This window comes from Schistocerca piceifrons, chromosome 1 (assembly GCF_021461385.2).
Source record: "Schistocerca piceifrons isolate TAMUIC-IGC-003096 chromosome 1, iqSchPice1.1, whole genome shotgun sequence".
Lineage (NCBI taxonomy): Eukaryota > Metazoa > Arthropoda > Insecta > Orthoptera > Acrididae > Schistocerca > Schistocerca piceifrons.
Window position 1 is genome coordinate 356,720,832 of NC_060138.1, and position 19,172 is coordinate 356,740,003.

Sequence of the window (19,172 nt, forward strand, 5' to 3'; positions counted from 1 at the left end):
TTCCCCTCCCATAGTATTACTAGAATGCTGTTCAAGATATATTTACATTTCAGCAACATAAGCTATGTATTAGGTAGTGGATAGTTATAGTGATACTTCTGCTTCCTGCTGTGTTCGTGGCTGCTCCTGGTGCCTCCGGTCCTGCTGAATGCACAGTAGCTACTGCTGCTTTTGTATTAACTGTTGGTGGTGCTGTAATTGTTGCTGTAGCTGTCCCATTTGATCTTGTTACTGCTGCTGTTATCATCATTGTTGTTGTTGTAACTGTCCTTTGCTACTTTCATTGAGATTACTATATTGCAGGTACTTAATAAATGGTACACGTCACCTAAAGATAATACACTCTATTGGTCTATACAAGATATGTAACTACTATTACGTATACTATTATTGTCCCACTGGTCATTTTACATAATGCACTGTAAGATAACCAACCTGATTTTCATCATCTCTTCTTCTTTGCCTCTTTGGTAGCACACTAGTCTGTACTCGTGAAATTGAAAGCCTTAATGAATAGTGGATGGTGTTTATAACAACTTGCTAAACTTCAAAGTTTTGGATTCACATTTTTTACACATTTAATAAACTTTATGTCATATTATTGTGACAATGACCAGTCTCCCAATCTTGTAGCACCTAATCAGGCTAGCTCTCACATCCAACAACAGTCTAATGCCAGCATTTTTCAGATTAATTACAATGTTGTTGAAGCATAGTTTTTAGGAGCACTATCAATGAATAGACTGTTGTCATAAAAAGTCTTCAAAACAAAATACTGAATGTGGTGCAGAACACAGTTCGCATTTACATCGTGGATCACTCTAAACACAGTGTCTTGCAGCGATCCATCAGAAAAGTTGCACAGACACTTCACTCAGTTCAATTCTTAATGAAGATCGATTGTTCCAATGGTCCAGCTTTCCTATTATTTACAACACAATTTAATCAAAGTATTCACAAAGTTGATTTAGAGATCACTAGTGGGTTCTTAATCACCAGTATTACTAAGTTTTGCAGATATGAAATGCCTAATGTCACAGAAATGTTAGTGTAGTGACTCCTGCAGACTTTTATGGATAGGTTGCACATAGATGTTATGTGAGTGAATAAGGGAGCAGGTTGAGGATTTTGGATGGTGTCTGACTGTTTAAAGACTGTCGTCTGAACAAATTGTTATCTTGGAAATAACATTATAATTTCTACATCTTACAGGTTAGTTTTTGCTACCCAGAATGAACTTTAAATATTAATACTACCTAGTTTATGACATACGGAGGTCTAGAAAAATTAGAACAGTTTATGAATCAATCTTACGCATCTACATTCAGAATATCCTACTTACAGGGACAAGCATCATATTGAAAATTATGAAAATCTTAAGTAATGGCCTAATCAACTAGTGAAGTGTGTCATCTAGTGCATAAATTTCATGTCAATAAAGTACAATGGCAAAGGTGGAAATCTAACAAACACAGAGGCAAAAACTGCAACAGAAAATGTGACTACCTCTGAACTTTAATGTGGATTATTTAGTAAATTAATTAATTTCACAGAAATTTAAGTATGTTACTGAAAAGTTGGAATGTCAATCTTTTTAATGGGCGTTGTCTGTATTATCAGATCTACTGATTAGCTCACTAGGAATTTACTGTTGTGTTGCGAAATTCAGTTAACCATACCAGTTTATTAACAGAACCTTCATGAAAACTATACACTAGAAGAATCAGAATATTAAAAATGACAACATGAACAATGAATCCAAGTGAAATTCAGCCTAGATAACATTTGGAAATATTTATGTACATGCCACTTAAAAATGATACAGGTAAATTTATTAAGGTTGGGTAAAGATGAGAAAAAATTAGTCAATATCAGGAGTTGCAATTATAACAGATGGAGTAACTCCAACATGTTAAGTGTCAGTGCATCCCATAACTGCATATACTCCAAAGCTCATGCCATTGCCAGTAAAGATCTCCTGACTAGATTGTAATGGCTATGTCTTAATCAACTGATACTTCATCAAAATTTTGTAAGCAGTCTCAGTTTTACAATCGTCATTAGATCTAAAAGTTACATCAATGCGAAGGTATATAGTACATAAGTACATGGCTGTGTGACACTGCTGTAATTTTTAGATGAGATCGTGGCTGCTAAGCCGAATCCAGTAATCAATTTTTTAACAACATAGACTTTCATAATCTAAACCAATAACAAGGTCACCAGTCTCCTCAGGAGCTCCAAATGGCCTCATTTTGAAATCTATCAACTGCTGGAGAACATGGCCTTTCCAGCATTTGGTGTTGGTTGTTAGCAATGTTGCCAGTGGATAGATGTGGTATGACTTACAAGCTGAAGTCTCAAGTGTAATGTTTGCCACCGTGAGGAAGTAATCATTGAAATTGTAGATAATGATGCAAGTTGTCTTGCTGCAACAGCTATTATCTGAAAATGCAGTTTCATTTGTTTAACAATGATCCAATCCATTGTTGCTTCTCCTTGTAGAGTTTTATTTTTAGACAGACTTAAGAATTTTACAATAGCTTCACTAAAATGCCAGAAGACAGTACAGAATGACCTGCAGAGGACTGATGAATGTTGCAAGGCTCTGGCAGCTGATTGTGAATGTTAACGATTGTAACATATTGCACATACACAGGAAAAGAGATCCACTACTGTATGACTACACTATTTATGACAAATTTCTGGAAACAGTATCTCCCATAAAATATCTATGCGTAACTGTCCAAAACGACCTTAATTGGAATGACAATATAAAACAAACAGAAGGAAAAGCAGATGATGGACTAAGATTCACATGAAGAACCTTAAGGAAGTGGCATACTAGATGCTCATTCAGCTGATTCTTGAATATTGTTCATCAATCTGGTAAGCTTACGAGGTAGGACCGACAGAAGAGATAGATGAGATCCTTACATCTTTTCTTCTGGCACAAGATACTTTTAATCCTAGATGTTATCCATGCTTCTTTTTTATATTATTACCTAAATTTGTGATAGAGGAAACATGACTTAAAATACTGCAAGAATACATTTTTAAAATGTCTTACATGAATACTTGTATGTTCGCTCTTACTGGAATCTCATTTGTTACACAATATTTTTCATTTCTTTCATGATAAACCTAATTGGACAGCATGTGTTACTGTTAAGACATCCTTGGCTAGAGAAAACCTTTACTACAACTTTTACATCTCAATCACTGAACTTTGTAGCATCTAAATACTCAACTGTTGCACTATAATCTTTTATCTTAGGTGGGAACTTTGCCAAGGAAAATAGTCCAGTGCTGACCCTCAACACCATTGGTGTTCTCAAACCTAACCATCCAACAGAAATTGTGGCTCTAGAACTTATCAGAACAGTTTAATACAACCTAAAGACTATTTCTGCTGGTTTCCTAAACCTGTCAATACCACCTATGGCTGACATTCCATCCATCGCTTATACTATGAACATAAATTTCTTAAGTTTTTAAAATGTTATAAAATTTTCATGAACTGGGTTCTGTTACTACAGTTTGTTTGTCAGTTTCTACTTCTCTTCGTTCACATCACATGTGCAAATTAATACATATGATAGATGTATGCTTCATTCTACATATAGGCTTTTATCACTTATGGGAGCTCATTTCTTTCTTAGGTAGAAGAGGGAGAAAAACATTAGAAATATTACTAAAACATTGCGCATTACTGGCCTAACCACGCTTGGCGCCACCACCTTGTTTGGGACGGAAGAAGGGAATACTCATCTACTGGTTCAAGGAATTATGAGGAAATGTTACTCGTACAATGATGGACTAGTTGCCAAGGAACTTTGGTTTCATGGAAATAATGTGTACCGACTAATCACCCATGTAGTATCATGTTGTTTCTTCATGTGTTAGTGCTGTTTACTTCAATTCATGTGTAGCTTAGTGTGAAATCTGATAATTTAACCATTGTAGACTTATCCTTCTCCAAATACCTGGAAATGTCATTATTCAACCTTTCACGTGACGCAATAAAAATTAACTGGTTTTTGTGTACTCTGCAGCAAATAGGTACTGATAACTGTTAAAGATACACACTGCAACTATGCATATTTCATTTTTAATTTGTCTTATGACCTTTGTATAAATATCCTTTTAACTAAATTGTTTACTCAAGGTGCAACCTATTTCAACCTATTTCTTCATTTGGTACCCGCTACTCTCAATGTAATTATCTTCTTCTGCACCATGACAATGCACTGGTCACTGAAAGAAAAAACTTAAAATTAACTTAAAAGTAATTGGATTATGTAGCTCGGTGGCCACTTGAGCATTTGGTCATTGCAAACATCCACAGATATTTCCATACTTTGTTTAAATTCATAGACATTCATTTATTCTGTTACCCATTATGATCATTTAATCTGCAAAGAAAATTATTTGACATTTCTCATGGTATTTTGTCGTTAGTCTTTAGCTTACACGTCTCTTATAGTTTTTCATAATGCTTCCTTCTGGTTGTAAATATGTTGTATACAGCTTAGTATTTAATTAACTCTCTGTGTACATTTATCAATAGGTTCCTTAGTTCTTAGACATTAGATGTATTTGCATAGTATTTCCACTTACATTGTATTTAGGTTAGGTATATATTGCATTCCTATTTTGGTTGCGCCTTCTGCCAGTCTGTTGTGCATGCGCGCACGTCAATGTCTGCTCTGATGCTACTGACATCAGCACGTATTGTTGAGCGTGCGACAGCTGAGCAATAAACTAATTTCGTTTATGCTTTCGCTTTGTATGACGCGGTGTGTTACTTCTCATTGCTGTTAATTTTTATGTCTATGCATACATATCAAAAGAATTACTTATGCCTGTACACATTACTTTATATTAAAATACACTCCAGAAGAAAAATTACACTTACAATTATGTACATTTACATGGTGATAGAAAAAATGTTACCACGCTTCGTCATTCTATAAAGGCTTTTATATCTTTGTGAGGGTGGAGACCCTTGTCTCTTCCTGTTTTCTCATAAGCTGATCTGTCCTTCCCAGGATATGGTATTTTTGAAATTACATACGGTCCTTAATAGAGTAATTGCCACTTCTTATTCAGTTTGCCAAATTTTGTTGATTTAGGGTGCGTCCGTAAGAGGACTCGTTGCCCTTCAACATGTTTTAGTTACTTGTTATAAATTTTCCTTCTATACTTGGCCCTGTTTTCTAGTGTAACTATGGCTTGTTTGATTTTGTCTTGTAGTGTCATTTCTGTAGTGGGTACCTTTGGTATGGGTGACGCTCCCTCATTCGTTTGTTCTGTTCGGAGCATCAATTCATTAGGTGTGCGAAACCTGTTGAAGAATATGGAAGGCTATTGACCAATTGCATGAAAGGAGTTATGTATTCTACCCATTGGGTATATTTGTGAGATGTGTATGTCCCAATAAGCCGGTTAAATTCTTCAAAGACTCGTTCTGATTTCTGCATCCTGCTCTGTTAATTCACCAAATTCCTCTGAACCTTGTGGTAACATGGACAAGGTGTCCGCAACAACATTCTGATTTCCTTTAATATAAATGATCTCAAAATTGGATTCTTGTAAATATAGACACCACCTAGCTAATTGACAGTGTAATAGTTTACATGTTAAAAGAAATGACAGTGACCAATGGTCACAGTAAACTTTGGTATTCTTGCCCTCACAAAAAATATTCAAACTTCTTAAACACCCATATTATCGCTGTTGTTGTTGTGGTCTTCAGTCCAGAGACTGGTTTGATGCAGCTCTCCATGAGTAAAGCTGCATGCGCTTGGCAAAAATTACGGCTGTAATTTCCCCTTGCTTTCAGCCGTTTGCAGTACCAGCAAAGCAAGGCCGTTTTGGTTAGTGTTACAAGGCCAGATCAGTCAATCATCCAGACTGTTGCCCCTGCAACTACTGAAAAGGCTGCTGCCCCTCTTCAGGAACCACACGTTTGTCTAGCCTCAACAGATACCCCTCCGTTGTGGTTGTGCCTACGGTACGGCTATCTGTATCATTGAAGCACGCAAGCCTCCCCACCAATGGCAAGGTGCATGGTTTATGGGGGGGATACTGCTTCTGATAACGTGCGACTAGCAAAACTGATGACCTTGGGTTTTTCCTTACCTTCTCCTTCTTGCATCTGGAACAAGCATGCCCCCAGCCCTTGAGATGAGGCATCTGTGCATAGACAAAAATCCTTGGGCATCTCAGGGTGGCTAAGAATGATGGCATTGACCAATGCCTGCTTAATGTTATTAAAGTCCTCTTGACACTTTTCATCCCATAACCAAAGCCTATCTTTTTTTGTAATAAGTTGAGCAATGAATCCCTGTTCATCAGTTGTTGTGGTATGAACTTACGAAAAAAGGAAGCTTGTCCTAAAAAAGCTTTTAGTTGTTTTTTATTCCTTGGAGCTGGACAATTGTGTATGACATCAATTGTTTTTGGATTAGGTAATATACCCAGTTCTGACCCAACATGTCCTAAAAATTTGACTTGCTCCTTTCCAAAACTAGACTTTTTGAAATTGGCTGTTACTCCATGATCTGCAAATTGTTGGAGCACCTGTTCAATGAGCCTAATATGTTCTAACCAAGTGGGTGTGGCTATTAACATATCATCTACATAAACAGTGACTTTTCTAAGCAATTCTGGCCCCAAAACCTTGTCCAATTCGTAACTTCTGCCAACACAAACAAATGCAGTATATTTTTGACTTTCTTTGTGGAGCTTTATTAGCCAGTTAGGACATCTTGAGATCGAGTATACTGAAATATTTTGTATTGTAGAACTTTAGAAGCTGTTTGTTCTAGTTGTCTGATCTTATGCATACTGGTACTATAATCTTATTGATATGTCTAGCATCGAGAACTAATCTTACAGAACCATCTGGTTTGCTTACTGGTAATATTGGACTACAATAGGGTGAAAATGAAGGTTGTATAATTCCCCATTTAATCATATGATTGATCTTTACCCTTACTGCCTCTGATTTTGCCCATGGAATAGGATATGACATTACACAAAATGTTTCATGAGGATAGACTTCAAACTTATGTTCATAGTCTTTGATTACTCCTGGATCCTTACTGAAAACATTGGCACACTTAAATAACAAGTTATTGTTGTTGCATCTCATTTAGTGTCTGTGATTCACTTAGTTTCTTCTCTACCATTTCGTAACTAACCTCAGTGTTTGCTTCTTGTTCAATATAAAATTTGTTTTTGAAATATACAGTTGGAAAGGAATATTCTACCACTACATTTGACTCTGGTTTGTTTTTGTTACTTTCATCAGGTGTTCTGACTAAATCAATAGAAAAGATCTGATCCTTTACAAAAAAGTGGCATTTACCATTACCTATGTCAATTTGTGTTTGTATGTTCTAAACATGTCCATACCAATAAGACAATTAACTATAAGTTTGTCGATTATAAGAAAGTTGCACTTCACTGTATAATGTTCAGTTTGAATTGGAATAAGTGCCTGATGTTAAACCAATTTAGTCTTACTGCCCTTAGCAGTTTGCACCTTGCAATTTTGGACAGGAAATGTTGGGAACTTGCCTCTCTTCTTCAATTCACAAAAAATGCATTTGACATTAGGTTAGTAGTTGAACATGTATCTAAATTTAACTGTGTGTCAATATTAAATATCTTTACCTTAATGATTGCTTGTACTTGTTCTTCCTTGACTTTATCTACTATATCTAACTCATTCTGATACAAATCATCCTTGATGTCATCTTGTTTGTCAAACCTTGTGAAACATGTTTGTAGATTTTTTGTTTTGCCCCCAATCCCTGAGAGGTCAATAGCCTGGGGCTTAACTACAACCGGTTGGTGTTTTCCGATGGCATAGTGTTACTTAATTCATTATCTGGAGAAATTTCAGTTAGTTGCACTGTGTGGGTACTTCAACAATTTGTGTCGTTAGCTGCTGTGCAATTATTTTTCTGCCCAAAGGTCGGCTGTGGTACAGCGTAAGGCATGCTGTTGTTGCCGCGCATCGGTCACTGCTGCAGCTGACTGTTTCTATTCATGTTCGGCATAGGGCCTCGTGATGGTGAACTGTAATTCGCTTGATTGTTGAAATTACCCCTGTTGTTTTGGAAATTTCTTTTAAATCATTTGTTTTTTTGCATTCCCAATAGCGTACTCATTACCTCTGGGTATGTAATTTTGCTGTTGTGTGTACCACCTTGCTGTGTATTTGGATCACATTTTACTGACTGATTTATATAACCATGTTGTTGTACCTGATTTTCTGTTGCTCTTTTGAGTACAGGTCTTCTTTCCTCATAGATTAAGTTGATAGAATCAAGCACTGACAGAAAATATTCAGTGTCATGCTCTGGCATTGTGACTAATTTTTCTCTAATGTGTGATAGTGAATGACTTTTAAAAATTTTTAACAAATCTACCTGTGATATTCGGTTCATCCAGCAGCATGTCTTGTTCAGGTATTTTTCAAAGTATCCACATAGACCACTGAAAGGTACAGTGTTGAAAACCTCGAATCAGAGTCTTTTTTGCTCTGCCTCAGAACAGTATTTGTCGAGGAAAGTTCGTTAAAATTGGATATAAGTGCTGCAATGTTCGGCCACTTCAGTTGTCCATAAAAGCACATCACCTTGTGTATATCCGATGACATAACTGATTTCCTGTGCTTCCGTACAGTTGCGTGGAAATACTACAGGATTCATTTTTTTACCTTCGGTAGTGAGTGTAGGAAACTGTTGATGTCTCAGCAAACCTTCGTCTGCAAAAATAGTTGATAGAAATGTGGCATTTTCAGTCGTATTTATGTTGTTATTGTAGTTACATGTAATTCCGGCTGGTAACTGTTCAGCTATTGGAGTTGTGAGTATGTTTACATTTTGCATTCTACAACTGTCACTGGTACCTGCAGTGGGGCTCGTGACCATTTGTGGATAAATACCGACAGGTTGTAGTTTGTTTGCTGTAGCCTGTGTATTATTTACATGCATATTTCGAGATCCAGTAATATTTTCTACAAAAAGATTGTGGGTCCTATCTTCTGCAGATTGTATGTTAATGTTTACTTTGTTTACAATTTCATTTTCTTTTTTCTGGATAGCCTTTTCTACTACATCTGCGTATAACTTTCGATCAGTTATTAACTTATCTGCAATGGTATTACCCTTATCTAATGTACCTGCTTCAGCCTGACTAATAATATCACTCAGATTTTCATTGATCTTCTCTCTCTCCTTCTTAGCGCATGTTGAGTCAACTTCTAATGTTGCTTCCCTTAAAGTAAGCTCTTCTACAGCTAGAGGTACTCATTTATAGTCTTATTTAGTTTGTTAATGACAGTGGTTACCTTTTTTACTGTCAAAAGCAACTGGTTTTGTGTGGCTTCAATGCTTGTGTTTGCTTCTGTGATTTTCTTTATTTGATGCTCTACTGGAACGTGATGGTCATTAAAAGAATCTACCTTCTGTTTAAACTCCATAATGTTACTGTTCACTTCAAGTACCCCATGCTTTACCTGTGTTTTCATATCATTCAATTTTTCGTCCATTTCAGTGCAAAAATTTTTGGCTAAGTCATTGAATTTCTGTGAAACTGTGTCTTGCAAATACTTGAATACTTGTTTTTGTTCTTCCTTCATTGCACTGAGATCTTGTGTAACAGTGTTTTGTTGCTGTTTCACCATGTTCATATCTTATGTCAAATTACTGAAATTCGTGTTCATATTGTTTCATATCATCAAATTTCATATTTATTGTAGATAGTAACTGCCATAGCAGTGCTTCAGTTGTACTACTGTGGTTGCTGTCAGCTATACTTCCCAAGTTAATGTTTGTGTTGTGACCAAGTGGTGTTTGTAACGTGTTGTCAAAATTCACATTGGGATTGCTCTTTGATGTTTCATTCATGAGCGGTACGTCCCTCTGGAAGATGTATGACATTGTCTCGTCAATTTTGAACATTGTGTCATCAAGGTAGTTCTGCTGTGGAGTGTCACTATCATTTGTCACTCCTGCGACACTCATCTCTGATCTACTTACGCCTTCTGCAACAGGCATGCATGGCGCCTGAACTTCAATTGTTTGATCACGCAATTCTACGCCATCTTAACTGATTGTGTTTTCGCTATCAATATCAACAATGGACATATATTTTTCTGCCATGTTATATGAATATGCAAAAATTTTAATTCTCAAAAATGTTAAAATTTCATATACTAATCATTATACTTGAAAATTGTAGCCTGTTTTAGGTCTATTATGATGTGCTAACTATTGTCACAATTATTTATGTTTTACTGATAATATGTATCACACTGAAAAATTTTGTAAATTTTTCGTAAATAAAATTCAAAGAAGGGAATAATGAGGAAAAGGTTTCTATCTACATCAAAAGAGGCGCTACCAAGCGTAACCATGCAAGCAACTTGCGTAGCTGTCCTACCTTTGCTGTGCCCAACAAAATGGCTTACTATTGGAAATTTTTACATAACCTAGGTCCAATTCTTATTCCTTTCAAAATTTTTCTCCTGAATTTTTGCCTTTTTGTAATACTTGCTCCCCGTCATGCAAACAGAAAATACAGGCAATTAGTTTTTATGATTCATAACAATGCCATAGAAATTTGTTACTATCACAATAGTTAACAAACATTACTCACAACCAGTGACATACAGGTCGACAGTTGTAATAGAAAAAAAATAAAATTAATTAAATTACTAAATATTAGTGGTTATGCATATGAAGGCACATTTTTGTAGAATGTAGTACAATTGCATTATTAAAATGTTCTGTGCTTATTTGTATCCTTTGGGCATTGGACGTCGCTCACATTTTAATTGTAGCTGGAGGCAGCGGACTCCGGGAACAACGGCGCTTGTCATAATCAAGAAAATCCTCATTATATGTTCTTCTCTTTACTTCACTTCAATAAATAAGAAAAAACCACTTGATACTGTTGTCGAACATATTATTATTCACGCACACATATGATACATAGGTCTCGCAATACTTCATATCCAAAATCACACATCTTCATTGTCCTACATATGAGGGAGTCTGTAAGAGTAAAAAAATGAAAAGTACAAGAGTGAATGTTTTTCCTTTCATTTGTCTGCTCCTTACCGTGCATTTATAATTAATATCTTTGCCAGCTTTCTGGCCCTTGGTGTTTCATTTTTTTTCTTTCTCTTCTTTTTTCTTTAATAAATCTTAATTTTACAGCATCCTGGGGGTTTTTCATCATGTACCTGCACACACACACACACACACACACACACACACACACACACACACACACACACACACAGTGGTTGCAGCTTGGCTTGTAGGTCACATGGCTGTTTCACAGGCAACCCTGCCTTTGATGGGAAAGTACTGCAACACTGCACGATGAGAAAGACCAATGCAAAGGAGTTGCAAAAAGGAAATGTTTTCAGTGAGAGTGAGAAAAAGTTAAAAAGCACCAACAAGACACAAGTGACCAAAAAGTTTCCCTCCAAGCATTGAGGGGAAACATCCTGCAGAGATATTAAAATATTGCCAAAGTTACCCAATAAACAGACAGTAGTATGGCAGCAAATGATCACCAATAATTAAGAGATAGTTGTTGGTGAAACACCATGGAAGGAGATATTTGTCAAGACAGTACATAATATCTGTGAGGTGATTAATGCTTTCTATGTTGTGATGATATGGGATGATGTCTCTCATTCAAATCCATAAAAGTTGATAAAAGAAGAGCTCCATTCCAGAGGAGGAGGAGGAGGAGGAGGAGGAGGAGATTAGTGTTTAACGTCCCGTTGACAACGAGGTCATTAGAGACGGAGCACAAGCTCAGGTTAGGGAAGGATGTGGAAGGAAATCGGCCGCGCCCTTTCAAAGGAACCATCCCGGCAATTACCTGAAACGATTTAGGTAAATCACGGAAAACCTAAATAAGGATGGCCGGAGACGGAATTGAACCGTGTTCCTCCCGAATGCGAGTCCAGTGTGCTAACCACTGCGCCACCTCGCTCGGTGTCCACTTCAGAAAAGACACCTAAACAAGCATGCCAAAGGGGGTTACAAATTATTTAGTAGACCCTGCACTGAAATTTCCACATATAAATATAGATTTTTTCAATGTTTTATTCATATCTGACGCCTCATACTTCCTACAACTGAGAAACCTGAAGAGGTCTGCGTGTGCATATGTCATGAGAACGTGCATACTGATCATCCAGACCTACTATCAAGATGTGCAGATGTCATTGTGTTCAGTGGCTACCCCTCATTACAGATGTCGGATGTCAGGCTGGGCAGACTGGTAAAACAGGACAAGTGGTGAACTGAGCCAGAGCTAACATCAAACTTTAATGCTGGGCAGAGTACAAGAGCGTCTGACAACACAGTGCACCGAATACTCCTAACAATGGGCCTCGCAGCTGTTAACCCATGCATGTGTCAACGTTAACGCCACAACATCGGCAACTACAACTGAAACGGGCACATGACCATCAGCATTGGACATTGGTGCAATGGCAGAGCATTGCGTGGTCTGATTAATCCCAATACCTTCTTCACTGTGCTGATGGGAGGGTGCGAATCCGTCATCTTCCAGGGGAACGGCTCCATGACACCTGTACTGCAGCACAGAGACAAACTGGCAGTGGCTCCATTATGCTATGGGGTACAGTCACTTGGGGCATCCATGGTTCCAGAAGATCTCTTTCAAGGCACCATGACAGCCAAAGGAGCATTGTACATTGGTTGCAGACCATGTAAACCCTTCGTGATGATCATGATTCCTGACAGCTCTGGCATTTTTCAGCAAGATATTGCACCGTGTCACAAGGATAGAAGTGTCGTGGAGTGGTTTGAGGAACACAGTGATGTGTTCCAACTGATGTACTCGCACCCCAACATGCCAGATCTGAACATGATTGAACACATGTGGGATGTGACTGAACATGGCGACAGAGCTCATTGTCACGTCCCCGGTATTTATGGGAATTAGGTGGCTTGTGTGTGTAGGCCTCATTGCTTCCATGTCATGATGTGTTGCTGTTCTCCACGCCAAAGGTGGACATACCAGCTATTAGGTACATGGCCATAATTTTCTGGCTGATCAGTGTAGTTACTTGAGAACAAACTTTGTAACAAAATATGATCATTTACAGGCAATGCAAATGATAAAACAGTTTGCATAACTGACAATATCACACGTGAAAAACAAGAATTCTAAAATTGGGGAATAAACACTATGTACGAATTTCTTTCTCAGGTTGATGTTACTGAAGACACTTCCCTCATCCAGTGGGTCTATGGAAAACCAGCTTCAACAAGGATGACTGAAGTCATAATTATCACAGAGACATTTACCCTTTTAAAAAGTAACTAAAAGATTTCTCTCTTCAAGCCTACAGCAGCATAGAGAACTCTGTGTACTGAAGGCAAATTTTAAGGACGGTGAAATAACTCTACATTCTGATTTCACAGAGAATTATGTCATCAAGTTCAAAAGGAACCACTGCAAGCTCACTGTGATTCTGAAACTAAAACATTATTCACAGATGTGACATACTATTGTGATACTGGTGGTTGTGAATTAAAGGCAGTTTCATATGGTGGTGTATCTGATTCTACAAAAGATAACAAGTATGCTGTTGTTGACTTTTATAATGCTATTTCAATGATTTTCAATAATGGGGCCATAAAATTAATTCTGTCATTACTGGACTGAATGGAACAGTGTCTCTGTTAAAAAGTAGATTTATTTTTGAGAACCTTCTGCACAATGAAGAAGCTCAGAGTTTCCAGATGACTGGAGCTTTTTGCAATGGCTCATGGAAAAGATATAGCTAAAGGAATTGTAGACGTCAAGAATACAGTAGGGCTAAGTGTCCTGCATGGGAAGCTGCATCAAGGGTTGAGAAAACCACGCAATTTATATGTTCCTGCAGAAGAAATTGTTCAGCTTACTGTTTGTCTTGAGGGACAATGGGAAGACGTGTAAAAAGGATCAGGAACATTTACTTGCACTGTGTGACAAAAATGAGGTAGAAAATATATTCTTTGTGTGGCTGGATATATCAGACGAATACGTTCTGGCTGATGCCACTGACATAGCATTTGTTTTACTCATACAACTACTTGGTAAGAGGGAAGAACTGATTTTTGCTTTTGGGTTTTCTGGGAACAACATGTGTTAACTAGTTACTTTAAGCATAATGTTGCCTTGTTTATAATTTAATGACAGTTGATGGATGTAGCCTTGTCAAGTAACTGGGGCCTATAACATTATCTTGTAGAACACCACAAATAACTTCGGTTTTACTTGATGACTTTTCATCAGTTACTGCAAACTGTGATCTCTCTGACAGGGAAACACAAATCCAGTCACATAACTGAGACAATATTCCATACGCACACAATTTCATTACAAGCCACCTGTGATTGGCATGGTGTCAAAAACCTTCGGGAAATCTAGAAATATGGAATAAATTTGAAATCCTTTGTCAATAGCTATTTGTGTTTCACAAAAATGATGTTTTCTAAATCCATGCTCACTGTGTGTCAGTCAACCATTCTCTTTCAGGTAATTCATTATGTCTGAACACAATATATGTTCCAAAATTGTGCTGCATATTGAAGTTAATGATACGGGCCAGTAATTTAGTGGATTACTCCTACTGCCTTTTTTTAATTTGGGTGTGATCTGTGCAACTTTCCAGTCTTTGGATATGAATCTTTTGTGAAGCAAAGGGTTGTATATGATTATTTAATATGCAGCTAGTGCATCAGCATACTCTGAAAGTAACATAGTTGGTATACAATCTGGACTGGAAGACTTGCTTTTATTAAGAATTTGTTTCACTACTCAGAGGATATCTACTTCTAAGTTAGTCATGGTGACAGATGTTTTTGATTCAGTGGGGACACAAGCTCTAAGGAGTTCGGTACCCAAGAATATTGCAGCAAAAACGGTATCTCTGGACCTAGAGCAGTGTGTCCTGAGATGCCAAGTGTTTAAGTTGTAACTGTCCATATAATGTTTGTAAATAAATACTGTGTATGTGAATCAGTAACACTGACAGTCATTACACATCATGAACATCATTTTTGTTACCAAAATCCTACATTGGTGACCCCGAGTTTTTTGACAACTGCGCCGTGACATTTTCGTGTGACGCGTTGCTCCACTTGCACCGAACGTGAGAATGCAACACCTTGCCAATGTGGACCCTACACACACACCAATGGTCAGCCAGCTACAGTCAACAATAGCACATGTTGCGAGCGTTTATCTAATGATTTTTCATGGTTACAAGACGGAAATTGCAATACTTCTGTGTTTAATACCCGCACAACAATGTAACCATTGTCTCATCAGTGCGCACATAGGGACTCCAATATTGAACTTACATCGACCACAGGGCCTTTAACGAACACTGAAAATAGTGCTACAAGTGCTTATGTGGACACTAACTTCATCAGACTACATAACGAACGGATGACGACGATTGTCGGTAATGAACAATGGTGCTACCCTACCACCCCCACCATTTTCGAGTGCAATATTCCAATTGATATACTTTCAGCCAGTACTAATGCTACTCACAAGTCTCCCTATCAGCCGACTGACCACCGTTATAGAGATGTCCAGGCATTGACAGGCTAATTACGGACACCAACCACAGTGACATATCAAACGCCGAACAGTCAGTGACAACAAACAAACACGCAGGCCAGTGTATTTGGTGGTCTCAGGGACAGATAGTGCCAGTTAACAGTGATTTTAAAATGAATGGCATACTTCTGCAAACCGCTTTCACTTACACACATCACACGGGTGATGTTATGGTAGCCACGCTGTGTACCACGTCAAACCTCGGGCGTGACGTCATGGCCCGACCCGGCCGGCCACACCACTCTCCACACCCCAGCTCGCACTGGGATACGCTGATGCCTGCCACGTGCTCGTATGGACGCATGACACGACCATTTTACTACGACCACACATCAACAGCTACCAGGATGCCACAACAGACGCATCAACAGCACTACGACCACAAGGTGGATATCAGAATTACAGCCTGACTGCTACACCACCCGCACTGACAACGAAGAGCATGAACTTCGAGCCAGACATTACTGCCAAGCCTACAGTGAACTCCATACCATGTGGGCCAACGATCTACCACGAATTTACCCAGCCAACAATGAATACACGATACACTGCCAACCCTATGGGCACACTGCACAGACCTGTGCCGTGATGGCCTCTGGCCGATCGTGACTTCACTCCACCTACCGCAATGTGCATTAAGACCAAGGGGTGCAACGCCATTAATATGTAATTACTTGCTACACCACCTGTGATGCATGCTACGTTTCGTTACACCGATGCCACCACAGCAACCTCGATGTGACTAACAGAACAGTGTGCACAGTGGGCACACAGACAAATACCGCCAGAAAACTGTGATATCCAACAGAACTATATTTCCTCGTAGTCCACCAATACCTCTATATGTCACACAAGTGATGGCACAGAGATATAAACCATGCCGCAACACTCGCTGCTCCAAGAGCATGATGCCACTGCCCGGCCGGCCACACTACACGACGGACCACAGCTCCAACCACAATATCACACCACACCATGCCAACAGGCACAACAAACAGTGGACATACCTCATCAGGTCACCACAGTCAGTCTGAGCAACACTATGCTGTTACTGCATGGCGACAGCGCAGTGGGACCAACACAAAACAACCACTATGGGAACCACTCGCCATCTATCAAACTCCACCCGCTGCCCATTCACACACTCACCTGAAGTGTTGTGAGAAAATAAAACACTTACAGCCATCCTTATGATTTTATTTTATTTTGTTGCAGCCTACACTAGAAGTGTGGTTGTGTGGTTTGCTTTATGCGAATGTATGATGAGGACAGCAGGGATCGAGGACGACCAGAGCAAGCTGTTAATCCTTCTCAACCATCTCGGTGAACATGCAGATCTCGTCATCAATCTGCTGCTAAATACTCCGACTGCGCACAAGTATAAGATGGTGAAGTCATTAATATTGCAACAATTATCACGCACACTGGAGCAACAACTGCACCTTGCCATAAACAAGATGACGCTGGACAATGACACACCATCGGTGTATGGCACAAACTGAGCCTGGAAATTGATAACAACCTACAACCAGACTGGGCTCTATGATCATTATGGTTACTCAAGCTCCCAGAGCAAATACAGACAGCACTTCTAGAACATGCGGACACACCATTCGAAACATGCCTATAACAGGCAGACAGGATGCTGGCACTCACACACCACCCGACACTTATCAGTGTCAGGACACCTACCTACGACCCCCATGCCAGCAACAAATAAAGTGCACAACAGACAAGGACGGCAGCAGCCGCAGACACATCGCAAAACACTGCATGACAACCCCAGGCAACTTCCCCCTCCTCCTACTCTTCCTCTCCCCCCCCCCCCCCCCCCTCCGCAACTGGACCCCAGCCAACTTGCAGGCTGCAACCGCTGCAGCGTAGCAACGATCATGGCGCATGGACCCAGCTCCTGCAGGAAATAAACAAACAAGGGAGACGGGCAACACCCAAGCCGCCACAACACAGCCCAGCCAAAACAAGTCTACAAGCAGCTACAACCGGTTTCACGCGCAATTCGGCGCCAACGCACACCGCTGCCGACAACCGTGTGGCTACCCAAACTACACCAGCAGACTGGTCTAAGCACATCAGCCCGCCTCCCTACAACAAACCGCCTTTCTACTGGAGATACCAAAGCACATAACATGCCACACACATGGGCAGACAGTGCGCAACTGTTACAGCCACACACCACGTCCATGGACTTTCTTTGTGGCTGAAACAGTGGAACAGGTGCTCGGAGTGAACTTGCTCCATCATTACTGCTTCATTCCGGATCTTCGCAGGGCTCTGTTATTACAAGGCGATGGACTACACCCTACAGGGTGTGTCTGCAGTGACAGTCTACTGTACACCACAGATCCTCCCTCTCCATCACTAGACATGGAGAACACAGCATATCTTGCATTACAACGTGCTACAATGTGCGATGAACTCCACAAAAAGATCACGGCCTACGAGAACATCTGCAAAGAGAACAACAAAACATGTACAGAGAGCAAGCAGCTATGCACTTGCCATCACGAACTGGACAGCCAATTGCAATGAATCCAGCAGCAACTACAGACGACCCGGCGTACCCGCGACACACAGGATAACTGTACAAGCACTATCATGAATACACCAGTTAGTACAGTGCCCACTATACTTGGTGACAGAGCTCTTGCGAGCGGGTAGAACAGTGACAGTGTTTACGCTCAAGTGGGTGGGTCAAATGTTTCTGCTCTCACAAGCGAGTTACCCACTGACAGGGCTACCACCTCTGAGGACAGATCAGACAACAGGATTCTGCCCCCTGGACCACACCTGCCAAACAAAACAGTTAGCATAGCTATGGACAGCACCGTACACAGAATTAATACCACTCTAGGACTGCCCATACGCCACTGCTTAGCCCCCCAAAAGCTCAAAGCAGCCACAGCTGCCACTGAAGAATTTCTCCAGGATGCATGGGCATAACCTATCACTATGCGGCCAAAGAAATATGGTACATGGCGCCTATGCGGCGACTACTGGTGCCTCAATGCCAGAATGATTATAGACAGCTACCTGGTCCCGAAAATCCAAGATTTTGCACACAAGTTGGCAGGGGCAACCATCTTTAGCATACTGGTCTGTACAAGAGCGCACTCCCAAATACCCGTAGCTCCAGAGGACATTCACAAAACGGCCATTATCAATCCATTTAGTTTATATGAATTCTTATTCATGCCGTTTGGGTTCAAAAATGCCGCACAGACGTGGCAAAGATTCACTGATGTGTCATTTTTCAATGTGCCACACTGTTACTGCTATTTACACGATTTAATTATATTCTCAAAATCCACAGAGGAACACGAATGACACCTGTGTGGAGTATATGGCAAGCTGCCACAACACGGGGTGGAAATTAATCCTGACAAATGCCAACTGTAACAGCATTGCATCACGTTCGTCGGCCACCTAGTCGACGCAACAGGCATATGGCCCACAAAGGACAAAAT